The sequence below is a fragment of the Schistocerca gregaria genome, chromosome 4 (genome assembly GCF_023897955.1).
Source record: "Schistocerca gregaria isolate iqSchGreg1 chromosome 4, iqSchGreg1.2, whole genome shotgun sequence".
In the NCBI taxonomy this organism is placed as follows: Eukaryota; Metazoa; Arthropoda; class Insecta; order Orthoptera; family Acrididae; genus Schistocerca; species Schistocerca gregaria.
Genome location: NC_064923.1, coordinates 558,890,409 through 558,918,343, shown reverse-complemented (window position 1 = coordinate 558,918,343; position 27,935 = coordinate 558,890,409). Strand labels below are relative to the sequence as shown.

The window sequence follows — 27,935 nt, the reverse complement described above, 5'->3', positions numbered from 1 at the left end:
AGAAGTGATTTTTGTAGGTAAATTTATATTTACGACAAATTCATATAAAACTAGCAACTCATTACTTCAATAACAGGTTCATGGATTCGTAGTATGCTGGAAGAAAACAGTACACGACTTGTGTTATAAATACATATGCTCTTGAACGAATACGTCAAGAGGCCGGTGGTTTATTTTGTGTAATATCTTCTACTCCTCCAGGATTATTAGCACGGTTCCAGTGTAAACAATACAGTATAACTGTAGTACGTCCCAATCCCGTGGTAAGCTTACCATATTTTCAAGTCAACATATTTAAGACCATTATTTGCTGAAATTTTTGAGATCATTATTTAAGTGTTTTTCTGTGTTTCTTTTCAGAGAGTTATGTATTTAAATGTATTTAATAGTTTCGTAATGCTGCTCGATATGTTTACTAGAATGGAAACCAAGAAATTCCCAGTGTTTCTTCCACTAGTGCCAGCTGGTGGGACCGAGCGGTTCTAGGCGATTCAGTCTGGAACCACGCTCCCGCTACTGTCGCAGGTTCGAATCCTACCTCGGGCATGGATGTGTGTGATGTCCTTAGATTAGTTACGTTGAAGTAGTTCTAGGGTATAGGGGACTGATGACCTCAGATGTTAGCCGGCCGCGGTGGTCTCGCGGTTCTAGGCGCGCAGTCCGGAACCGTGCGACTGCTACGGTCGCAGGTTCGAATCCTGCCTCGGGCATGGATGTGTGTGATGTCCTTAGGTTAGTTAGGTTTAAGTAGTTCTAAGTTCTAGGGGACTAATGACCACAGCAGTTGAGTCCCATAGTGCTCAGAGCCATTTGAACCAACCTCAGATGTTAAGTCCGATAGTGCTCAGAGCCATTTGAACCAATTTTCTTGCACTAGTGCGTTGGTTGTGTTGATCGCTGACACTAATTGTACTAATTGCTGTCATTGTTATTAGAGGTAAGTAGCTATGACGTCACATGCTGTACAGACAACTACACACCCTTAGGATACTGTGCCACTCTATCCGAATGTTATTATGGGGATAATTTCCCTACGCCGCCCTTTTATATCATCGATGCTGTTGCAAGATGCATTTCTTCCTTATTACAAGTAGGGATAGGAATACAGCAATCAGTCACAATCCCTATATTCTTACATGCTCAGATTTAAGCTATAAACAGCCATCTTAAAATCATTTGAGTGAGTTACATTCAAACAAACTCCCACCAGTAAATGTCACCACATGACTTCAGTGTTGGTGTACACCAGTAAAGACATATGGTGACATGTACATGTACTACTGGTGGTGTACACCAGTAATGTTGTATGGTGACACGTACTGGTCGGAGTTTGTTGGAATATAACTCACTCAAATGCACTGAAGATGGCTGTTGATAGCTGAAATATGGAGATGTAAGAACAATAAAAACCAGTGGGAATGTGACTGATTCCATTATCCCCATCCTTGCTTAAAATAGTACAGACACTGTGCACAACGGTTTCGTATATAATCAAAGTTGTTGCTTCTTCCTAATTTTCACAAAGGGGAGTCTACCTACTGCAAGCGCTGGCGTGCATGTGCAATAGACCATACGCAGTATATCAGTAGAAAAGAGCTGTTGAAGTATACAGTGCTATGTGTTTCATGGATGAGCAAGTATGCACAAAAGGAGGAGGGAGGGGAGGCGGCGCTTAAAGGTTGTTCGGATAATGCCCCCCTTCTGCCTGCATAAAACCTTAGTATGAACAGAATATACAACTACACTCCTGGAAATGGAAAAAAGAACACATTGACGCCGGTGTGTCAGACCCACCATACTTGCTCCGGACACTGGGAGAGGGCTATACAAGCAATGATCACACGCACGGCACAGCGGACACACTAGGAACCGCGGTATTGGCCGTCGAATGGCGCTAGCTGCGCAGCATTTGTGCACCGCCGCCGTCAGTGTCAGCCAGTTTGCCGTGGCATACGGAGCTCCATCGCAGTCTTTAACACTGGTAGCATGCCGCGACAGCGTGGACGTGAACCGTATGTGCAGTTGACGGACTTTGAGCGAGGGCGTATAGTGGGCATGCGGGAGGCCGGGTGGACGTACCGCCGAATTGCTCAACACGTGGGGCGTGAGGTCTCCACAGTACATCGATGTTGTCGCAAGTGGTCGGCAGAAGGTGCACGTGCCCGTCGACCTGGGACCGGACCGCAGCGACGTACGGATGCACGCCAAGACCGTAGGATCCTACGCAGTGCCGTAGGGGACCGCACCGCCACTTCCCAGCAAATTAGGGACACTGTTGCTCCTGGGGTATCGGCGAGGACCATTCGCAACCGTCTCCATGAAGCTGGGCTACGGTCCCGCACACCGTTAGGCCGTCTTCCGTTCACGCCCCAACATCGTGCAGCCCGCCTCCAGTGGTGTCGCGACAGGCGTGAATGGAGGGACGAATGGAGACGTGTCGTCTTCAGCGATGAGAGTCGCTTCTGCCTTGGTGCCAATGATGGTCGTATGCGTGTTTGGCGCCGTGCAGGTGAGCGCCACAATCAGGACTGCATACGACCGAGGCACACAGGGCCAACACCTGGCATCATGGTGTGGGGAGCGATCTCCTACACTGGCCGTAGACCTCTGGTGATCGTCCGCATGTATCCCGTGCCACCCAACGAGCTCTAGAAGGTGTAAGTCAACTACCCTGGCCAGCAAGATCTCCGGATCTGTCCCCCATTGAGCATGTTTGGGACTGGATGAAGCGTCGTCTCACGCGGTCTGCACGTCCAGCACGAACGCTGGTCCAACTGAGGCGCCAGGTGGAAATGGCATGGCAAGTCGTTCCACAGGACTACATCCAGCATCTCTACGATCGTCTCCATGGGAGAATAGCAGCCTGCATTGCTGCGAAAGGTGGATACACACTGTACTAGTGCCGACATTGTGCATGCTCTGTTGCCTGTGACTATGTGCCTGTGGTTCTGTCAGTGTGATCATGTGATGTATCTGACCCCAGGAATGTGTCAATAAGGTTTCCCCTTCCTGGGACAATGAATTCACGGTGTTCTTATTTCAATTTCCAGGAGTGTATAAAAACATTCGATTGGTGCATTTGAATTTAAAAAATCGTTATAGGAACCAGTACAATTTAAATCACAAGCTCCTCGGTAGGAAGTGTCCGAATTAATCGGGAAGAAGGCGTAGTTGTGTGAGGTGGGACTAGTATCCAGGAGAAGTGAAATTATGATTTCCTGTGTGTGTGTGTGTGTGTGTGTGTGTGTGTGTGTGTGTGTGTAAGAATAATAAAACACCAGTGGCGAAGTCACTCATTCGTTTATTCCCATCCTTCCTTATAATAATGCACAGTCACTGTGCACAAATGTTCCGTATATAATGAGAGTTGGTGCTTCAGCCTTATTTTCACACTGACTATCAGGTCAGCCAAAGGAGAGTCTACCTACTGCAAGTATATATATATCAAATCACTTTAGGTGACTGCTAGATTGTTTCCTTGATACACATCGACCATTTTCTTACCTATGGTTCTCGTGCTTCTGATGATCTAGACTTCGATGAGAACTCTTCGGATTAAGTAAATTCATAATCATACGCTGTTCCACGGTTGTTTGACACATAGAACAAACTTTGTAAACAATTTTACAAATTATTTTCTACAGAAATATTACTACCAACGCATCTTTTTCGGTGGTCTGAACACAAAAGTCATAAATCACGCCCGTTTTTGGGACTTGGAGAAACATTAAAAAAGTGTACCACATGGATTTTGAAGTGCGGATCTCTTTTTTTCTTACGATGAGTGCATGCTCAATGTCATATTGCGTTTACGGTTTAGTCATGTTTGGACTGAAAGAAAGGGAGAGAGTGAAATGCAGTTCTGGGACAAAACGTACTGCTCACGAATATAACATAGCGAGCAGGAGAGCTTCACTCAGTCCACGGATAGGTCGCCAACAGCGGTGGTAAGCTCCACATTTCTAGAGGCCGACACCAGCTCTGTTTAATGACCCTCGAATCTGGTGACATCGATAGTACTTGGTGGTAACGACCGTAACAACGGCAATGGGTAAACAGTATGCGAATGTTCTTACCCGTGATAGTTTATGTAGCACAGTAAAAGCATTAAATTCTTCGTACAGAAACAGTAGTATGCTACCCGTGGTCTAGGGGTAGCGTCTTTGATTCATAATCAAAACGATTTCGGTCCCGGGTTCGATCCACGCCACTGCCTAAATTTTGGTAAATAATCAGCATTGGCGGCCGAAGACTTCCGGCATATGAAGCCAGCCTCATTCTGCCAACGGCCTTGTCAAAGAGGGCGGAGGAGCGGATAGAGGTTCAGGGCACTCTCTTGTCCTAGGGGTGGGAAATTGCCCCTAAAGGCGGAGGAATCAGCAATGATCAACGACATGAAGATGCAGAAGGCAATGGAAACCACTGCATTAAAGACACGTAACGTGTTTCCACAGGACATGTGGCCTGTAGTTGAAGAAGTGTCATGATGATCTCTCCATTGGCAAAAGATTCAGGAATAGTCTCCCATTCGGATCTCCGGGAGGGGACTGCCAATGGGGAGGTTACCATGAGAAAAAGATTGAATAATCAACGAAAGGATAATGTTGTACGAGTCGGGGCGTGGAATGTCAGAAGCTTGAACGTGGTAGGGAAACTAGAAAATCTGAAAAGGGAAATGCAAAGGCTCAATCTAGATATGGTAGGGGTCAGTGAAGTGAAGTGGAAGGAAGACAAGGATTTCTGGTCAGATGAGTAACGGGTAATATCAACAGCAGCAGAAAATGGTATAACAGGTGTAGGATTCGTTATGAATAGGAAGGTAGGGCAGAGGGTGTGTTACTGTGAACAGTTCAGTGACCGGGTTGTTCTAATCAGAATCGACAGCAGACCAACACCGACAACGATAGTTCAGGTATACATGCCGACGTCGCAATCTGAAGACGAACAGATAGAGAAAGTGTATGAGGATATTGAAAGGGTAATGCAGTATGTAATGGGGGACGAAAATCTAATAGTCATGGGCGACTGGAACGCAGTTGTAGGGGAAGGACTAGAAGAAAAGGTTAGAGAAGAATATGAGTTTGGGACAAGGAATGAAAGAGGAGAAAGACTAATTTAGTTCTGTAACAAGTTCCAGCTAGTAATAGCGAATACCCTGTTCAAGAATCACAAGAGGAGGAGGTATACTTGGAAAAGGCTGGGAGATACGGGAAGATTTCAATTAGATTACATCACGGTCAGACAGAGATTCCGAAATCAGATACTGGATTGTAAGGCGTACCCAAGAGCAGATATAGACTCAGATCACAATATAGTAGTGATGAAGAGTAGGCTGAAGCTCAAGACATTAGTCAGGAAGAATCAATATGCTAAGAAGTGGGATACGGAAGTTCTAAGGAATGACGAGATACGTTTGAAGTTCTCTAACGCTATAGATACAGCAATAAGGAATAGCGCAGTAGGCAACACAGTTGAAGAGGAATGGACGTCTCTAAAAAGGGCCATCACAGAAGTTGGGAAGGAAAACATAGGCACAAAGAAGGTAGCTGCGAAGAAACCATGGGTAACAGAAGAAATACTTCAGTTGATACATGAAAGGAGGAAATACAAACAGGTTCCGGGAAAATCAGGAATACAGAAATACACGTCGCTGAGGAATGATATAAATAGGAAGTGCAGGGAAGCTAAGACGAAATGGCTACAGGAAAAATGTGAAGACATCGAAAAAGGTATGATTGTCGGAAGGACAGACTCAGCATACAGGAAAGTCAAAACAACCTTTGGTGACATTAAAAGCAACGGTGGTAACATTAAGAGTGCAACGGGAATTCCTCTGTTAAATACAGAGGAGAGAGCAGATAGGTGGAAAGAATCCATTGAAAGCCTGTATGAGGATGAAGATTTGTCTGATGTGATAGAAGAAGAAACAGGAGACGATTTAGAAGAAGACATAGGGGATCCAGTATTAGAATCGGAATTTAAAAGAGCTTTGGAGGACTTACGGTCAAATAAGGCAGAAGGGATAGATAACATTCCATCGGAATTTCTAAAATCATTAGGGGAAGTGGCAACAAAACGACTATTCACGTTGGTATGTAAAATATATGAGTCTGGTGCATACCATCTGACTTTCGGGAAAGCATCATCCACACAATTCCGAAGACGGCAAGAGCTGACAAGTGCGAGAATTATCGCACAATTAGCTTAACAGCTCATGCATCGAAGCTGCTTACAAGAATAATATACAGAAGAATGGAAAATAAAATTGGGAATGCGCTAGGTGACGTTCAGTTTGGCCTTAGGAAAAGTAAAGGCACGAGAGAGGCAATTCTGACGTTACGGCTAATAATGGAAGCAAGGCTAAAGAAAAATCAAGACACGTTCATAGGATTTGTCGACCTGGAAAAAGCGTTCGACAATATAAAATGGTGCAAGCTGTTCGAGATTCTGAAAAAAGTAGAGTTAAGCTATAGGGAGAGACGGGTCATACACAATATGTACAACAACCAAGAGGGAATAATAAGAGTGGACGATCAAGAACGAAGTGCTCGTATTAAGAAGGGTGTAAGACTAGGCTGTAGCCTTTCGCCTCTACTCTTCAATCTGTACATCGAGGAAGCAATGATGGAAATAAAAGAAAGGTTCAGGAATGGAATTAAAATACAAGGTGAACGGATATCAATGATACGATTCGCTGATGACATTGCTATCCTGAGTGAAAGTGAAGAAGAATTAAAGGATGTGCTGAACGGAATGAACAGTCTAATGAGTACACAGTATGGTTTGAGACTAAATCGGAGAAAGACGAAGGTAATGAGAAGTAGTAGAAATGAGAACAGCGAGAAACTTAACATCAGGATTCATCTTCACGAAGTCGATGAAGTTAAGGAATTCTGCTACCTAGGCAGTAAAATAACCAATGACGGATGGAGCAAGGAGGACATCAAAAGCAGACTAGCTATAGCAAAAAAGGCGTACCTGGCCAAGAGAAGTCTAGTAATATAAAATATCGGCCTTAATTTGAGGAAGAGATTTCTGAGAATGCACGTCTGGAGTACAGAATTGTATGGTAGTCTAACATGGACTATGGGAAAACCGGAACAGAAGAGAATCGAAGCATTTGATATGTGGTGCTATAGACGAATGTTGAAAATTTGGTGGACTGATAAGGTAAGGAATGAGGAGGTTCTACGCAGAATCGGAGAGGAAAGGAATATGTGGAAAACACTGATAAGGAGAAGGGACAGGATGATAGGACATCTGATAAGACATGAGGGAATGACTTCCATGGTAGTAGAGGAAGCTGTAGAGAGCAAAAACTGTTAAGGAAGACAGAGATTGGAATACGTCAAACAAATAATTGAGGACGTACGTTGCAAATGCTACTTTGAGATGAAGAGGTCAGCACAGGAAAGGAATTCGTCTTGGGCCGCATCAAACCAGTCAGTAGACTGATGACCAAAAAAAAAAAAATCTCTTCTTACCACTTGGGCGCCGCAACATGCCATTCTCATATCTAATCTGCTGTCGCGATAGAGGTCCTACTTGCACATCTCATTCTGTATATACGACACTGAAGCATAGGTGTGATCAGATTGCCTTTACTTCACATACCCCAATAGGAGAGCGCTAATGAACCGTTCTGCGCTTCAGGAAGAGGAGATGAGAATAAATACGGCGCTCTCAGACGCATCCAGCGCTGGTGCGTGTGGTGGTGGTGCTATTGTTAGGCTTGGGCCGTATACAGGAAACAGCTGCAGCTGCCAGAACAAAACTGCGCAGCCTACGCGCACCTTCAGATGCGTGCGTACCGCCAGAACAGGAAAGCGAGAGAGGAGTCAGGCGTCGGACGCGGCCGCTTAAACAGCTCTTTCCACAATACGCGAACGTAGCTGACGCGTTTTGTGCCCCAGGTTTCACAGCCCAGTCTAGCATACCCACGAAGTGACAGACAACTGCCGGTGCATCTGAGGTAGGTAGGAACATTTATATTTATAGGTTCTCTCTGGGCACAAATGTGCTGTAGATGATGAAAATACTGCCAGAATGTGATATCCTGCGACGGAATCGTGAGGGAGCGAACCAAGTGCCACGGCGGTGAAGACCCTTGCGTCGTATTGTAGACCGGTAGCGTTCAAATGTCGATTTAGTCCCCGTGATTTTATTAAAGCACGTGAAGTGAATTCCGGGGGTGACAATCCTGTGTAAGAAATTTTCATTGAAAAATCGTAAAAAGCGTTATGTATTTAGTGTTTACACAGTTATTTAGGCACACTATGATCAAAAATAGCCATTGAGGAAATAGCTCCATTGTTTCATACCATCAATATGTGTATTTATAGAAATACACTCCTGGAAATTGAAATAAGAACACCGTGAATTCATTGTCCCAGGAAGGGGAAACTTTATTGACACATTCCTGGGGTCAGATACATCACATGATCGCACTGACAGAACCACAGGCACATAGACACAGGCAACAGAGCATGCACAATGTCGGCACTAGTACAGTGTGTATCCACATTTCGCAGCAATGCAGGCTGCTATTCACCCATGGAGACGATCGTAGAGATGCTGGATGTAGTCCTGTGGAACGGCTTGCCATGCCATTTCCACCTGGCGCCTCAGTTGGACCAGCGTTCATGCTGGACGTGCAGACCGCGTGAGACGACACTTCATCCAGTCCCAAACATGCTCAATGGGGGACAGATCCGGAGATCTTGCTGACCAGGGTAGTTGACTTACACCTTCTAGAGTACGTTGGGTGGCACGGGATACACGCGGACATGCATTGTCCTGTTGGAACAGCAAGTTCCCTTGCCGGTCTAGGAATGGTAGAACGATGGATTCGATGGCGGTTTGGATGTACCGTGCACTATTCAGTGTCCCCTCGACGATCACCAGAGGTGTACGGCCAGTGTAGGTGATCGCTTCCCACACCATGATGCCGGGTGTTGGCCCTGTGTGCCTCGGTCGTATACAGTCCTGATTGTGGCGCTCACCTGCACGGCGCCAAACACGCATACGACCATCATTGGCACCAAGGCAGAAGCGACTCCCATCGCTGAAGACGACACGTCTCCATTCGTCCCTCCATTCACACCTGTCGTGACACCACTGGAGGAGGGCTGCACGATGTTGGGGCTTGAGCGGAAGACGGCCTAACAGTGTGCGGGACCGTAGCCCAGCTTCATGGAGAAGATTGCGAATGGTCCTCGCCGATACCCCAGGAGCAACAGTGTCCCTAACTTGCTGGGAAGTGACGGTGCAGTCCCCTACGGTACTGCGTAGGATCCTACGGTCTTGGCGTGCATCCGTGCGTCGCTGCGGTCCGGTCCCAGGTCGACGGGCACGTGCACCTTCCGCCGACCACTGGCGACAACATCGATGTACTGTGGAGACCTCACGCCCCACGTGTTGAGCAATTCGGCGGTACGTCCACCCGGCCTCCCGCATGCCCACTATACGCCCTCGCTCAAAGTCCGTCAACTGCACATACGGTTCACGTCCACGCTGTCGCGGCATGCTACCAGTGTTAAAGACTGCGATGGAGCTCCGTATGCCACGGCAAACTGGCTGACACTGACGGCGGCGGTGCACAAATGCTGCGCAGCTAGCGCCATTCGACGGCCAACACCGCGGTTCCTGGTGTGTCCGCTGTGCCGTGCGTGTGATCATTGCTTGTACAGCCCTCTCGCAGTGTCCGGAGCAAGTATGGTGGGTCTGACACACCGGTGTCAATGTGTTCTTTTTTCCATTTCCTGGAGTGTAGTAAGATACCTTAGAAGTGTTTGGTATATGGAAAACTGTAAATAATTGCGCATTCATGAGGTGAAGAATTCGTCGAATAATAAAATTCAACGAACATCTACTCATAAAATTAATCAATTAAACCAAGATAAACTTCAAAATTTTCCGAATTTTTTACAGTTTCTTATAGAGATTATCAAACACACACAAACAGCCTACTAGTTAATAGAGGGTAAAATAGAAGTAGGTACCGCTGGAGTACATAATATGCACTATTGCAAACACTGTTATCACAAATGTTCTGGCCTGACACCCTAAATAATTTTTAATCAACCATCAAAACAGCTGTGCGTTTCCGCTAGGTTCGTAGCTTATAACTTACATCTGAAGCACCCATAGCTATACGCCAGCAGTAGCCTGGCCAACATAGCAGGGGACCAATTTCCTGAATACTTCTTCCACATTTACATCTACATGGATACTCTGCAAATCACATATAAGTGCCTGGCAGAGGGTTTATCGACCACCGTCACAAGAATTCTCCATTATTCCAACCTGGTACAGCGTGCGCATAAAACTAAAACTTATCTCTTTACGTGCGACCTCTGATTTTCCTTATTTTATTATGATTATCATTTCTCCCTACGTAGGTCGCATCAACAAAATATTTTCGCATTTAATGAGAGGATTTCGCTGCAAGGGAAAACGCCTTCGTTTTAATGATGTCCACCTGAAATCCTGTATCATCACTTAAGTGACACTCTTTCCCCTACCTCGTGACAATGCAAAACGAGCTGTCCTTTGAACTTTCTCCCTCTACTTCTACGTGACCGTAATATCTTGATCTATCAGTCTCTGTGTTCGTCAGGAACTGCCTCGCAATTTTGAGGGGAGGTGTCAGAGCGCGTTTGAAAGAATTGTACTTCAGGCGAATGTCACAGCCAACTTTTAAATGGTAACAGTTCACCAACAGGACTTCCTGTTTCCTAAGAAATTGACATATCCATTTTTAAAGCTTTCCCAGGCTGTATTCTCTTTGCTATTCAACAAGCTCTTACTGCAAAGCCATCAAGTCTAAGGGGCCGACGAATACGTTTAAGATCATTGTCTTCACCTTGGGAACCATAATCCTATAACTGTTAAAAGACATTTTACACCTCGGCTGTTATTGTCAAGTATTACCTGTATTGCATCTTGCACAAGTGGCCAGTTTCGCTTTTACAGGCCAGTTTGAAGTGCAGTAAGTGTCAGTATACTGTAATATTATCCGATAATAATACGGCGGATTTAGGCGACCCGCCTGTACGTTATGTGCTCGCTCGTGGAGCGATATTCATGACGTGTTATTCATTGTGATGGAACTGTTAAGAATTATCAAGTTCATGCAACTTACATTTCCACAGTTGAACAGTGTAATTCAAACAAAGGACACGAACAATTTCCTCATTCGCCACTGTCCAACCCAAGTTTGCGTTTTGTCACTGATAACTGTAATCGAATAAAAAGTTTCTGCTTCATTTTAAATCTTTATTCATACTGACTCAAGGTGAAACTTCAATGATTTATCCTTGCTAAAAAAGGAGAGACGGTGAAATGAGTAGTTGATGGCTGTTTAAAACGATGTCCATGAACGGAATCCAAACCTGTATCCTTGTTATCTCCCGAAAATGGTGTATCATTCAACTGATTAAACTACACCTCCGTTCTACGCGACGTGTGCAGTCTGTAGGAAACATTAGAAATGTACGTGTCTCTGCAGAGAGTTAGAGTAACTTACATAACGAAGAAGGAGCCGGCTACCGCTGCTGCTGCAGTCAGATAAGGCTGTCAGATCTGACAGCTTCACACAGCCGCATGTTCAGTTGACCACTACAAGCGAACTAGCGGTCAAATAAAAGGACGTATTCGAGTGAATATAGAAATTCAAGCAAATCCTAAAAATGTTACTTGTCACAATATGCTAAGGCAAAGACTTCTGCGACTTACTTTATCGATTGATCGAAGTAACTTCTAAATCATTAGGACTTGAAGCATTCAAAGGACTATACTTCATATAGCATAGCTTGAGCAACAGTGACTCGCTATCATAATGAAAAATGAAGGAAGACCGCTCTTTTCACCTAAAACGGGACAGAACAGACCGGTGTCTTGCAGATTCATCAGTCGTCAGTTTCTCGCGCTGGCGTTAACTTCCGAAAGAGCGATTACCATGTAAATCCTTCCAGCATGAATTTGTTGTGTCGGTAAATTAGAAGTTAGGGAGTCCAGTGTTTTTTAGTGCATAATTTTATGAGTAGGAACTCATTTTGAATTAAGGGATGATGAATCTATCGAGGGAAACCCCTTCCTTTAACAACAGTCTGAAATGATCGTTACCCGAGGTGACCGCAGATCGCAAACGGGATGAAGAATCCCAAACTAAACTCCTCAAATGTTCCCCAATACTGCAGCCCCAAGGCACGAAAGCCAGCTACACTCCTATTGCAAACAGGACATCGTAATAATGTCCCAGGATAACGGGCAAAAGAACGTCGAGCATAGAAGACGCACGCAATGGAGTCGTGTTCTTCTTTTCTCTGTATTTGAAGATACATTCAGCAAAACCGCTTTTGTGTACAAATCATCCGAATAACATCCTGGCAGAGATTCAGGAATCAACATAATGGAAATAAAGGCAACTCTGCCGTCCGTGGAACCTAGAGACGGTCTGCTTCATGTTGACGCTATAGCACAATTGCAGTGGCGTGTTACATCCATCAATTATAATCCTACTTCGCAGACTGTGTTACATATGGGAGACATACCACAGTTGCGTCAGGGCAAATCCCACAATTAATTCAAGACTATTCACTCGAAGTGGCATATTTTCTCTTAGGAAAACGTCAATAATATTTTCGATTTCGTGAAACACACAGGCTAAATAGTCTTGGTCGTTCACAACAGCCACACATCGTCTTAGCCGAATGTAATCGAGATTGCCTCACCAGTCATTGAGCTGTCACGTCATGCCAATTTTTTCCTCAGATATGCTGACTTATACAGACTGGAATTACCGGCCACTCATCAGTTTATTCTGACTAGTATTGTCTGTGATCTAAATTCGTCCAGCTGTGCCGCTCTTATAAAAATATAACTGCCCATAACCTTGTGAATGACTATACATCGAAGTCCTTGGATATGATCTTATAGTGATGTGGTCCACGTAAAATTGTGTCTTAACTGTCTGAGAACTGACAAGAACAAATGTTGCAATGTGGCTACGTATAATATTTAAATAATTCTGTGATTTCCCTTTCACTGCTCCATCATTCGAAGTGAGTTCTTGAAATAGTTTGTTTAAAAATAAATTTTGTATTTACAGTGGCAAATGGTCCGCCTTATGATAATATATCACGCAAAGTAACCGCAGATGCAAAATGTTTTGCGTTACGAAATCTTCACTGTAAACTCATCAGTCGGCAAAAATAACGCTTAGAATTATTAAAAATTACGTTAAATGCACAATTTAATGTATCTTTCATAACAACAACGTAATTATCAATTTTCACATTATTCCTATTACTTTGTCTACGCAGAATTTGTCTCTCTCTCGCTCTTTGTCTTTCAATCCTACCCGTTAATGTTCTGCTTCGAGACATAGCCTAAAACAAATGTAATTTCTGTATAATAAGGAAAGCCCTAGCTGTTTAGACTCAAGAGACTGAGAATTAGGAACTTTCTTCAAATTTTGAGGTAACAGCAACACATTAATACAATCTTAGTTCCGTTTACTCTTAGGCAAAAATAAGCGAAAACACGACGCCAATAAAAAAATCAAGGTACGGCGTGTGATGTCCCTCAAGGCTTCGTTATTACGATGTTGATTTTCCTCTGTTGACAACATAAGCGTCATAGCAGTTGGAGCCTCGTAGCTGCCTGACAAGCCTTTATTGCTAAAAATTAACCATGTACAACATTTAAACAGGAACATCACCTAGAACGTGATTTCACGAAACGTTCACTTTTACGTGTTGTAATTTCTATCATAGTATCTGATTAATACGTGGAGTACAAAGTGGTAATGTTCCTTTCGAATTATGTAAGTTTTATTGGCGTCCTTGTATAACTAATATTAAAAACAGTGCTTCAATAATCGATGTTCACGTATTAATATTATGACGCTAACACGCTCGTGTTTGACGTATCACAGGTATGACGGAGGATGTAGTCGATGAGTCTTTCAACGAAAGACGCTAGTAGTTGTGTGGTGATTCAGAGAAACCATGAAAATCCTGGTGTTGTATAGACAGCCGAAGCTCTAATCACGTATCATCTGATTGTTTTGTGGAATTAATGATAGTCCACTTTTGAATATGAACTTTAGAAATATTAATAAATATGAAATTTCTGCGCAGTATTTCTCGTGACTACCACAGCATTCGTTATCAGATATCAGCCGACATCTGTCTTGCGTTCATGATGATTGGTTGAAATTCTGATATCGAGTTATGTGTGTTTCCCGATCTCCTTTCTAATTTTTTGTAATGAATTTTCCCGCAGACTGCACAGGTTCAGACTTCGTCTTTCTGTTGCAGAGAACGCTGCTACTAAGTAAAATCTATCACAGTTTGTTTATTTCTAAGGTTGTGGAAAGGGACTTGTTTAAAACGCAATGCACAAGGTTGAATTGTTCAGCTTTATTCAAATTTTCACCAATGCTTAAAATTACATAGTCACAACGCTATTTTCAAACATGTTCGAGAAGTAATATGCAACCGATATTCCAAGAGTGGATAACAGGAAAATTAAATAACTGTTTGGCTATACTATGACTCTTTTACACCTTAAAAAAAGTAAAAAGAGAATGTCCCCTTAACAGGGGGTTCACAAGCTTCACAATTGTCACACGCGTCCTATAAACCTCTTTTAAAACTTTCGCCGTCGGTTCGGGAACGAATAAGAATTTTAAAAACTGAAGATGTGCATCTTTCTCACTGCAGAATAAATATGGCTACAAAATATGTGGTAATTTTCGCTAGATTTGTAATCTGGCACAGGTTTCTCATACGTTAAAGTCTTAATCTAGTTTACAGAGGCAGTACGGTAGCAGTGCGTCCTTTGGTAGACGTACTACGCCAAGATACTTGAAACATTTTAGCGATGATCAGCCTCAGTTGTTGTACCCATTCCCATATTTATCAGGAACGCATACACGGATTAATGTCAAAGGTTACTGTAAGACGATTACTATGTCAAACGGATATATATGTGAAGATGAGCTCGAAATGGGTACTCAGTGCAAAACGGTTAAAGGAAATAATCCTGTTTTGCGACGCCAGCGAATGGTGCAATCTTGAGTAAGAACTATTACACATAAAACATACAACAATACAATTTATTTAACGTTAATACATCAGACAAGCGTACTGGAAGGTACATAATCCATTGAAATATTTGTCTGTGTCAGTGCCTTTAGAAGGCTTTGACAGGAAGAAAAATTCAGTGTTGGTTATATGTGCAGACAATTAACAATAAATATCCTGATAATAACGAATAAAGCAAAAAACAACTACCCGACAATCATCCCTGCAACTATTCTGCATAAATTATTTCTTCAGGTACAGGGAATAATATCTCCACCAACCTTGCATCACGCAAGGTATATGGTACCACAATTAGAATACCATCAATCGACGGATACGTGATCCCTCAGCTCCGATATCATAATTTAGCAGTCAGAGTACAATGACGTGACCCATCAAAGCACGCCATAACTCAGGACGCAATCTTGTATGATTGATGAGCCATCACTAAGCCTATTCTCCGTAGGGAGCTGAATATTGCTCGTTATCTCCTGGAACCTATTTCAAGCTAATGTTCCATACAACATGAAGTGAAATTTAGTCATTTTTCTGAATATACTGGTACGGAGTCACAATAAATTAGTTACCTGCTTGACATCGGATCACACTGTCATAACCGGAATATACCATACTAACGAATACTATCCAAGCATGGACGTCATTCTCGATACAGAAAATAATATATTTTCTTATAACAGTACAAAAAAGACTACACAATTTTTTCCACGTAGTTTAATCTGTACTGGCGTGCAAAACGTAAGGACGAAAGTAACTTTCACATCATATATCACGACAAAATAACGTAGACTGATTAAACTTGAGCCATACATAGACAGAAGTGTGCAGCATACTACTGAAAGTAACTGCAAGAAAAGCACAAGTGATATGTGCACATCGACCTATCTCTTATCGATCCCGTCTGGAGTAAGGTTTGCTTATACAGGTGTTAATAAAAGGTACGGCGAAACTTCCAGGAAACATTCCTCACACACAAATAAAGAAAAGATGTTATGTGGACATGTGTCCGGAAACTCTTAATTTCCATGTTAGAGCTCATTTTAGTTTCGTCAGTATGTATTTCCTCGATTCACCGACAGTTGGCCCTATTGAAGGAAAGTAATGTTGACTTCGGTGCTTGTGTTGACATGCGACTCATTGCTCTACAGTACTAGCATCAAGCACATAAGTACGTAACATCGACAGGTTAGTGTTCATCACGAACGTGGTTTTGCACTCAGTGCAATGTTTACAAATGCGGAGTTGGCAGATGCCCATTTGATGTATGGATTAGCACGGGCAATAGCCGTGGCGCGGTGCGTTTGTATCGAGACAGATTTCCAGAACGAAGGTGTCCCGACAGGAAGACGTTCGAAGCAATTGATCGGCGTCTTAGGGAGCACGGAACATTCTAGCCTATGACTCGCGACTGGGGAAGACCTAGAACGACAAGGACACCTGCAATGGACGAGGCAGTTCTTCGTGCAGTTGACAATAACCCTAATGTCAGCGTCAGAGAAGTTGCTGCTGTACAATGTAAAGTTGACCACGTCACTGTATGGAGAGTGTTAAGGGAGAACCAGTTGTTTCCGTACCATGTACAGCGTGTGCAGGCACTATCAGCAGCTGGTTGGCCTCCACGGGTACACTTCTGCTAATGATTCATCCAACAACGTGTCAATCCTCATTTCAGTGCAAATGTTCTCATTACGGATGAGGCTTCATTCGAACGTGATCAAATTGCAAATTTTCACAGTCAACGTGTGTGGACTGACGAGAATCCCCGCGCAATTGTGCAATCACGTCATCAACTCAGATTTTCTGTGAACGTTTGGGCAGGCATTGTTGGTGATGTCTTGATTGGGCCCCGTGTTCTTCCACCTACGCTCAATGGAGTACGTCATCGTGATTTCATACGGGATAATCTACCTGTGCTGCTAGAACATGTACCTTTAGAAGTACGACATAACATGTGGTTCATGCACAATGGAGCACCTGCACATTTCAGTCGAAGTGTTCGTACGCTTCTCAACAACAGATTCGGTGACCGATGGATTGGTAGAGGCGGACCAATTCCATGGCCTCCACCCTCTTGACTTTCATTTATGGGGGCATTTGAACGCTCTTGTCTACGCAACCCCGGTACCAAATGTAGAGACTCATCGTGCTTGTATTGCGGACGGCTGTGTACAATGCGCCATTCTCCAGGGTTGCATAAGCGTATCAGGGATTCCATGCGACGGAGGGTTGATGCATGTATCCTCGTTAACGGAGGATATTTTGAACATTTCCTGTAACAAAGTGTTTGAAGTCACGCTGGAACGTTCTGTTGCTGTGTGTTTCCATTCCATGACTAATGAGATTTGAAGAGAAGTAATAAAATGAGGTCTAACATGTAAAGTAAGCGTTTGCGGACACATGTCCACATAAGATATTTTCTCTCTTTGTGTGTGAGGAATGTTTCCTGAAAGTTTGGCCGTACCTTTTCGTAACACCCAGTATAGACGTTTGGATGAGGCGAGGCACGAAAGAGAAAGAGAGCATGGAGCCGCTAGGAGGCGTGAGTCCCGCATGCGCTGTGTTTGGGAGCACGCTGGGCGGTAGTAGAAGCTGGCAACGCGTAGATCTGACAGTGAGACTGTTGGTACTGACGTCGGTGATTCTGACGTTCATTGGTTGACGGGACTCTGAGTGGACTGCCTTGTTTCTGCTTACGACGGCATTGGAACCATGGATAGATTTTTTTTTTTGGGGGGGGGGGGGGGGCTTTAATAAAATTTTAGCCCATGAACTGTGGTAACAACGTCATTTAATGTATTGCTGCCTCTTGTTGCCTCATTCGAAATTCTCGTCAGATGCTTCAATCTGTGTTATGGGTATTGCGAACTGCCAGTCCTGAATGATGTCCTTAGTAGTGAAAAGCCCGTGTTTTGATGGTTTATCATGTGTGGTTAAATTTTATTTATTTTATTTAATAGACCAATTGGTTGCTTGGAGTTTTCCAGGCCATAGTTTAAATTGTCATTATTGTCTGCCCTGTATTCCCTGAAGCACGTATGGACATGTTCTTGAGGCATGTTGAATTAACACCATCTGTTTGTGTGTTTAGAAGCTTGTATTGTTACTTTGTGTTCTCTCCCATGTGTAAAACGACCTGCCTGAGGAGACGGCCGAGCTGAGCCTGTTGATTATTGGAGAGCAAAAGGGCTCGTACCAAGAGCGGAAGTTCATGTGTGATGGAAGGAAAGCTGTGTAATCCTGCTTTAAATACACTCCTCAAGTTATAACAATTATTTGTTGATGCACTTGTAGTTGCGACAGTGGTGGCTTAATTTTAAAACGACGAGTTTGTTTATCGTTGTTTAATGATCCTGTGTTCAACTATTGCAGAAGTTAACTCTAAAGTCATTTACTTGTCAACTTCAGTTTGTTTGAGGGATTTCTATATTTACTTCGAGTGATATTTTTATGAGAATCTTTCTCTTAAAATTTTATGCTCTGACCTAGTTACTTTTCTAGTTAAAGTACCAGGCCTATTGGATTCTGATTGCTTCGGTAGTGGTTGTTTAAATATTACTGCTTGGTAAAATATATTTTAGTCTTTTATTATTTTAATAGGTCGCCTATAAGTTTAATCCTAATGAACTGCTGTTAGTCTACCCTAGCTTAAGATCAAGTCTGGAAGCGCAGTGATTCTGTATGTAGACTTTTTTTAATAGGTACCAAGGAATGAAACTTGCTCAGAGAGTTATATAGCAATAAAGTCAATCACGTTTGACAACGGTAGCCTAGTCCTTTCATTAACTGAACGTTTCCTGTGCTAGCGTAAAGTTGCGCTACAACAAAGAGACGAACATAAATGCCACTTTCATTCAAGGATAATAATTACGCTGAAGTCGCCGTGAGTGATGACAGTCCCCACCAAAAGACTGGGCATGGTGCTTAAGGGGCCACGTAACTGTGTGATGCCGCGCGGGATTAGCCGAGCGGTCGCAGGCGCTGCAGTCATGGACTGTGTGGCTGGTGCCGGCGGAGGTTCTAGTCCTCCCTCGGGCATGGGTTTGTGTGTTTGTCCTTAGGATAATTTAGGTTAATTAGTGTGTAAGCTTAGGGACTGATGACCTTCACAGTTAAGTCCCATAAGATTTCACACACATTTGAACATTTGAACTGTGTGATCATTGCGGACGGTAATGCAAGCTCTGCAATGTGCTGTCGTGTGTCGTGCTGGCAGTAGTATGGTGAGTTCTTGTGTCAGTGTGTTACATTACTCCACCGGCGTGGCTGACACCTGCTGGATAGTCGTTGATGCGAGTGGACGTGTTGCAACACATCTTCCCGACGCATCCCACACTTGCTCGGTGGGATTTATGTCAAGATAAAGAAAAGCCAGTCCATTCGCCCAGTGTACTCTCGTTCTAAGAGCTCCTCCATTTGCCGTGTTCGATTGTCATGTATAAAAAATGAAGTCAGGGCGGGATGCAGAACAGAAAAGACGCAAATGAGGAAGGAGTACAGTGTAACAACGGCGTTGACCGGTGAGTCTACCTAGTTCAAAAACTTGGAGGTCAGTGCACCTGTACAACACTATGCCTCCTTGGGCCACCAAAGCATCATGTTCGACTATGTTCCTAGGGGCATTACGTGTTCCTACCTCTCGCCATGTTAAGACATGGCAGCTTATGATTCCGGTACGAATACCCTGAAAATATCAATCTTTGTATAACATGTTACCCATCCATGCGATTAATTTTTAATGAAGTGTGAGGTAGTGAGCAATATTTTACCGTTTGTTATTATTGTGGTCTTCACTCTAGACACTGCAGCTCTTCATGCTACTCTATCCTGTGCAGTCTCCTTCATCTCCCAGTACATACTGCAGCCTACATCCTTCTGAATCTGTTTAGTGTATTCATCTCTTGGTCTCCCTCTACGATTTATACCCTCCACGCTGCCCTCCAATACTAAATTGGTGATCCTTCGATGACTCAGAGTATGTCCTACCGACCGATCCCTTCTTCTAGTCAAGTTGTGCCATAAATTTCTCTTCTCCCCAATTCTATTCAATACCTCCTCATTGGTAATGTGATCTATCCATCTAACCTTCAGCATTCTTCTGTAGCACTACATTTCGAAAGCTTCTATTCTCTTCTTATCTAAACTGTTTATCGTCCACGTTTCATTTCCATACATGACTACACTCCAAACAAATAATTTCAGAAACGACTTCCTGACACTTAAATCTATGCTCGATGTTAACAAATTTCTCTTCTTCAGAAACACTTTCCTTGCCATTGTCAGTCTACATCTTATATCCTGTCTACTTCGACCATCATCGGTTATTTTGCTCCCCAAATAGGAAAATTCCATTTCTTCTTTAAGCGTCTTATTTAATAATCTAATTCCCGCAGCATCACCCGATTCAATTCGACTACATTCCATTATCCTCGTTTTGCTTTTGTTGATGTTTATCTTGTATCCTCCTTTCAAGACACTGCCCATTCCGTTCAACTGCTCTTCCAGGTCCTTTGCTGTCTCTGAAAGAATTACCTCAAAGTTCTTATTTCTGCTCTATGGATTTTAATACATACTCTGAATTTTTCTTTTGTTTCCTTTACTGCTTGCTCAATATACAGATTGAATAACATCGGGGATGGGTACAACCCTGTCGCACTCCCTTCCCAACCACTGCTTCCCTCTCATGACCCTCTACTTTTGTAACTGCCATCTGCTTTCTGTACAAATTGTAAATAGCCTTTCGCTCCCTGTATTTTACCCCTGCACCTTCAGAATTTGAAAGAGTGTATTCGAGTCAACATTGTCAGAAGCTTGCTCTAAGTCTACAAATGCTAGAAACATAGTGTTGCCTTTCCTTAATCTATTTTCTAAGATACGTTGTAGGCTCGGTATTGCCTCACGTGTTCCAACATTTCTACGGAATCCAAACTGATCTTCCCCGAGGTCGGCTTCTACTAGTTTTTCCATTCGTCTGTAAAGAATTCGCGTTAGTATTGTGCAGCTGTGACTTATTAAACTGATAGTTCGGTAATTTTCACATCTATCAACACCTGCTTTCTTTGGGATTCGAATTATTATATTCTTCTTGAAGTCTGAGGGTAAACACAACAATAAAACTGCTTTTAATAAAAAGAAAGTGAAGATGATTTGTAACCAAGACAATCAACTGTTCTAATGCAGCCTATATGGTGTAAATGCTTTCCACCTTGTAAGAGAAACACTTGCCATGCAGTTGTGATTGATCATATTAAGTCTGAACGAACAGGCCTCGGAAGACCCAACGGTACTGACCGACCGCCGTGCCATCCCCTAGTGCTGGCGTCACTGTACGCTAATGTGGAGGGGCATGTGATCAGCACATCGCTGTGCCGTTGTCAGTTTTCGTGACCAGAGCCGCTACTTTTGCCTCACAAGGGCTGAGTGCACCCCGCTTGACAACAGTGCTCGCTGCATCTGACGGTCACCCATTAAAGTGCTATCTAAATCCGACAATGCTTACCTTCTATGATATAACGGGAACTGGTGTTACCGCAGCGGCGAGACCATTGGCTGCACATAGAAACTATCGTTAGAAAAATGATTCGTTCAAGTACTCACTGCTGCAGTTCGTGTCTTCAGGTTCACTCTGAATTGCATTCACCTCATTTAGCCGAAAATGGTACATGAAAACGAAAATAAAGTAACGGCTGAAGAGACTGGGGAATTAATGTGAAATACGACCGCTCTGCCCGTATGTAAAATAGATATTGATGCTCGCACATTAAAACAAAGACACATACCGAATGAAGGCCTTACGTTTCTCGGATTGCAAAGCAAGTTCCTAAATGAACCGGAAATATCACATAAGACAGAATGACGCCAGTGTAAGGTGAACAAGCAAAGATCTCACTTATAACTCTGGACGAAGCAGCTTCGAATTCTCAGCAATACACAAGTCGTCAGCAAGTAGAACGATGTTCACAGCGTCAGGCAGACACGAGGAGCAGAAAGGAGACTGAATGTATGGCTGGCCACACCGCGCAACCAAACATGGAACTCAGCGCAGAGCAATGTGGTTAGTTGATTTGGGGGGGGGGGGGGAGAGACCAAACAGGAAGGTCATCGGTCCCATCGTATTAGGGAAGAGAGGAAAAGAAAATTTGCCTGCTCTTTCAAAGGAACCGTCCCGGCATTTGCCTGAAGCGATTTAGGAAAATCATCGAGCAATGTTACTGGCCTGCTACACTCAAACTACTGCTTCAAGAAATTTTTTTCTTGCTACTTTAGGTACGTGCAAGTGACTGCCTCAGACTGACAGGAAAGCTGGATTTAGAGAATGTGAGCAGTATGAGCGTAAATCCCTTTAAAAAGATTTTCGTGCTAAGATAACAGGCGGACAAAACAAACTGGAGGAAGAGGAGATTAGATTAGGTTAGATTAGTTTTTCGTTCCATAGGTCCGTGTTGAGGAGATCCTCGTCGATATGGAACATGTCACCGTTTTTTTTTCTTTTTAAGCTGAAATAACAATACTAATAGTATAAATATATACAACACATCATTTGTTTGTACTAAAAAAATTCGTCAATGGAGTAGAAGGAGTTGGTTACTAGTAAGTCCTTTTAAATTGATCTTTATTTGTAACTAAATTTTTTATGTTTGCTGGCAAATTATTGAAGATGAGTGTTCCTGAGTAGTGGACTCCTTTTTGAACTAAACTAAGTGCTTTTAAGTCCTTGTGCAGATCATTTTTGTTCCTGGTATTGTATTTATGAACTGAGCTGTGTGTTGGAAAAAGAGATAAATTATTTAGGACAAATTTAATTAAGGACTAATTATACTGAGAGGCAGTAGTTGGTGTACCCAGTTCTTTGAAGAGGTTTCTACAAGACGTCCGTGAGTTTACTGCACAAATAATACGTATTACACGCTTTTGGACTCTGAAAACTTTTGTTTGACTTGAAGAGTTACCCCAAAATACACACCTGGAAATTGAAATAAGAACACCGTGAATTCATTGTCCCAGGAAGGGGAAACTTTATTGACACATTCCTGGGGTCAGATACATCACATGATCACACTGACAGGACCACAGGCACATAGACACAGGCAACAGAGCATGGACAATGTCGTCACTAGTACAGTGTATATCCACCTTTCGCAGCAATGCAGGCTCCTATTCTCCCATGGAGACGATCGTAGAGATGCTGGATGTAGTCCTGTGGAACAGCTTGCCATGCCATTTCCACCTGGTGCCTCAGTTGGACCAGAGTTCGTGCTGGACGTGCAGACCGCGTGAGACGACGCTTCATCCAGTCCCAAACATGTTCAATGGGGGACAGATCCGGAGATCTTGCTGGCCAGGGTAGTTGACTTACACCTTCTAGAGCACGTTGGGTGGCACGGGATACATGCGGACGTGCATTGTCCTGTTGGAACAGCAAGTTCCCTTGCCGGTCTAGGAATGGTAGAACGATGGGTTCGATGACGGTTTGGATGTACCGTGCACTATTCAGTGTCCCCTCGACGATCATCAGAGGTGTACGGCCAGTGTAGGAGATCGCTCCCCACACTATGATGCCGGGTGTTGGCCCTGTGTGCCTCGGTCGTATGCAGTCCTGATTGTGGCGCTCACCTGCACGGCGCCAAAGACGCATACGACCATCATTGGCACCAAGGCAGAAGCGACTCTCATCGCTGAAGACGACACGTCTCCATTCGTCCCTCCATGCACGCCTGTCGCTACACCACTGGAGGCGGGCTGCACGATGTTGGGGCGTGAGCGGAAGACGGCCTAACGGTGTGCGGGACCGTAGCCCAGCTTCATGGAGACGGTTGCGAATGGTCCTCGCCGATACCCCAGGAGCAACAGTGTCCCTAATTTACTGGGAAGTGGCGGTGCCGTCCCCTACGGCACTGCGTAGGATCCTACGGTCTTGGCGTGCATCCGTGCGTCGCTGCGGTCCGGTCCCAGGTCGACGGGCACGTGCACCTTCTGCCGACCACTGGCGACAACATCGATGTACTGTGGAGACCTCACGCCCCACGTGTTGAGCAATTCAGCGGTACGTCCACCCGGCCTCCCGCATGCCCACTATACGCCCTCGCTCAAAGTCCGTCAACTGCACATACGTTTCACGTCCACGCTGTCGCATGCTACCAGTGTTAAAGACTGCGATGGAGCTCCGTATGCCACGGCAAACTGGCTGACACTGACGGCGGCGTTGCACAAATGCTGCGCAGCTAGCGCCATTCGACGGCCAACACTGCGGTTCCTGGTGTGTCCGCTGTGCCGTGCGTGTGATCATTGCTTGTACAGCCCTCTCGCAGTGTCCGGAGCAAGTATGGTGGGTCTGACACACCGGTGTCAATGTGTTCTTTTTTCCATTTCCAGGAGTGTATTATACCATATGACATTATGGAATGAAAGGAGGCAAAGTATGCAAGCTTTTTCGCTTTTATGTCGCCTATGTCTGCTAACACTCGAATTGCAAATACAGATTTGTTAAGGCGTTTCTGCAGCTCTATGGTGTGCTCCTCCCAACTGTTACAGGGTTGCACGGACAACTAATGGCTAGTGGAGTCAATAAGGAAACGAACAGACAGACCTACCGTCTCTGATAAATAGTACTGGAAGGTAAGGAGCAATGGTCTGAATCAGAAAGACATCTCAGATTGACCGAAGTAAAGATCACTTATAACAACTCCCACGAGGGGGAGAAGCGGAACCCAAGCTGGGCAGAGGAGAGAAGGAAGGTAGCTAGAAGGGAGTGCAGGAATTTTGTTATGCAGAGAAAGGTTACACTTGGTCATAATTATTGAAAATGTTTTAAGTTTAAATTATAACATGTTTCTTCGAGACAAAAAAGCTCTTTCCGTAAATCGGCACGGATTTCAAAAGCATTAGTAGCGTGAAACTCAGCTTGTCCATTTCTCGCACGATGTCACGCGAACCACAGACGAAGGGCAGCAGGAATCCCTACGTTTCCGGAAAGGGTTCGACACATTGTCTCATTACAGACTGTTAACGTAATCGATTTTCTGACATGTGAGATGCTCAATGACTTATCAAGTAATAGAACCCACGACAACGTACTGGCAAGTGTTGTTGAAAGGCAATGGTATCGTTAATAGCGTCACCGTTAAGTGTGTTCTCTGTTACGGTGACTCAGCCGTCCCGCCCCTGCCTAACGGTTTTATGCAACCCACAATGCCTTCAAAAATCAGATGTGATATTGTCCGTTTCTTTCGCTCATTACACGGGTTGCATAAAACACATGGATAGGGGCAGTTGAATTACCCTGTATAAATAAATGATGTGAAGGAAATGGTGTGCAGCATTAGGTGACTGTTGATGACACTGTAGCATACACGAAAGCGTCTTTTTTGAGTGGCTGTAGGGAGGACACGTGATTAGTTGGATTGGATGTTATGAATGGCAGCTTCCTCTAAACGTAGAAAAATGCAAGTTAATGCAGATGAGTAGGAAAACAATCCCGTAATGCTCGAAAACAGTTTTAGTGTGTACTGCATGAGACAGTCACGTCGATGAAATACCTAGTCCAATTGTAGCAGAGGGATATGAAACAGAAAGAGCATATAAGGACGGTAGTGCGGAAGGCGAATGTTTGACTTCGGTTTATTGGTAAAGTTACAGAAAAATACAGCTCATCTACAGAGTGTTTCGCAATGTTTTGACGATTTCAAATTTGAATAACAAACTGATTACGAAAAATTTTTGAACATTTTACACAAGGCACAACATTTATTCAAGTTTTTTTATGAAAAACTATATCGAACAATTGACGACCATTCGTTGGTACACTCTATTCGATGCGTTTGACCCAGTTTTTGAACACATCTATCGCAGCTGCAGGAGGAATTCTGGAAATTTCTTCGTGAATTCTACTTTATATGTCCCACGTTTCTCGGCTGGTAGGAGTGCAATCTCGCATTCAAATGGTTCAAATGGCTCTGAGAACTATGGGACTCAACTTATGTGGTCATAAGTCCCCTAGAACTTAGAACTAGTTACACCTAACTAACATAAGGACACCACACACATCCATGCCCGAGGCAGGATTCGAAAGTGCGATCGTAGCGGTCTCGCGGTTCCAGACTGCAGCGCCTAGAACGGCATGGCCACTTCAACCGGCAATCTCGCCTTCAAATAAACCAATAGGTAATAGTCTGGCACGCTTACGTCAGGCGAGCGGGGATGCTATTCCACACAAGGGCTTTTGAAAATTGTGCTGTTACCAAACGCTTAGCCAATTCAATATTGTTCCACGAATAGGAATTAGAAGGCACGGTTGAATCTTGAAATGTTTACGAAAGAATACGTTGCACGAGCACGATAGGTTCATGGTAGGGAAAAGAGCACTCTACAGCGTACGCACGACGTCGCTTCGAGCAGTACGATCTGATTACTGAACTGTAGATGGAATGAAGCTTGACGCTACCGTCAGACGGTGCCACCGTCGCTGTATCTTGTTATTAGCGCATGTTATTCAAATCTGAAATCGTAAAAACATTGTGAAACAACCTGTATAAAGATTACCGCCAGTACGACCCATTCTTGAGTACTGCTCCAGTGTCCCCACCAGGTTGGGATACGGAATACATCGAAGAGGCGGGCTCTTATACAGGGTGTTAAAAAAGGTACGGCCAAACTTTCAGGAAACATTCCTCACACACAAAGAAAGAAAATATCTTAGGTGGACATGTGTCCGGAAACGCTTACTTTCCATGTTAGAGCTCATTTTATTACTTCTCTTCAAATCACATTAATCATGGAATGGAAACAAACAGCAACAGAACGTACCAGCGTGACGTCAAACACTTTGTTACAGGAAATGTTCAAAATGTCCTCCGTCAGCGAGGATACATGCATCCACACTCCGTCGCATGGAATCGCTGATGCGTTGATGCAGCCCTGGAGAATAGCGTATTGTATCACAGCCGTCCACAATACGAGCACGGGGTTGCGTAGACAAGAGCTTTCAAATGCCCCCATAAATGAAAGTCAAGAGGGTTGAGGTCAGGAGAGCGTGGAGGCCATGGAATTGGTCCGCCTCTACCAAGCCATCGGTCACCGAATCTGTTGTTGAGAAGCGTACGAACACTTCGACTGAATTAAGAGCAGGAGATCCATCGTGCATGAAGCACATGTTGTGTCGTACTTGTAAAGGCACATGTTCTAGCAGCACAGGTGGAGTATCCAATATGAAATCATGATAACGTGCTCCATTGAGCGTAGGTGGAAGAACATGTGGCTCAATCAAGACATCACCAACAATGCCTGCCCAAACGTTCACAGAAAATCTGTGTTGATGACGTGATTGCACAATTGCGTGAGGATTCTCGTCAGCCCACACACGTTGATTGTGAAAATTTACAATTTGATCACGTTGGAATGAAGCCTCATCCGTAAAGAGAACATTTGCACTGAAATGAGGATTGACACATTGTTGGATGGAACATTCGCAGAAGTGTAGCAGTGGAGGCCAATCAGCTGCTGATAGTGCCTGCACACGCTGTACATGGTACGGAACCAACTGGTTCTCCCGTAGCACTCTCCATGCAGTGATGTGGTCGATGTTACCTTGTACAGCAGCAACTTCTCTGACGCTGACATTAGGGTTATCGTCAACTGCACGAAGAATTGCCTCGTCCATTGCAGGTTTCCTCGTCGTTCTAGGTCTTCCCCAGTCGCGATTCATAGGCTGGAATGTTCCGTGCTCCCTAATACGCCGATCAATTCTTCGAACGTCTTCCTGTCGGAACACCTTCATTTTGGAAATCTGTCTCGATACAAACATACCGAGCCACGGCTATTGCCCCGTGCTAA

At 44.0% G+C, this 27,935-nt stretch overlaps 1 protein-coding gene across 2 annotated transcripts in view; it reads left to right on the top strand.

Moving 5' to 3' along the window:
- Positions 1-7,859: 7,859 nt before the first annotated feature.
- LOC126267042 (beta-3 adrenergic receptor-like) overlaps positions 7,860-27,935 on the top strand; it is a 310,268-nt gene continuing 290,192 nt past the window's right edge. For both annotated transcript variants that reach the window (XM_049971853.1, XM_049971852.1), the window contains exon 1: positions 7,860-7,972. The gene's annotated coding sequence lies outside the window, so the exon portion shown is untranslated. The remainder of the gene's footprint in view (positions 7,973-27,935) is intronic.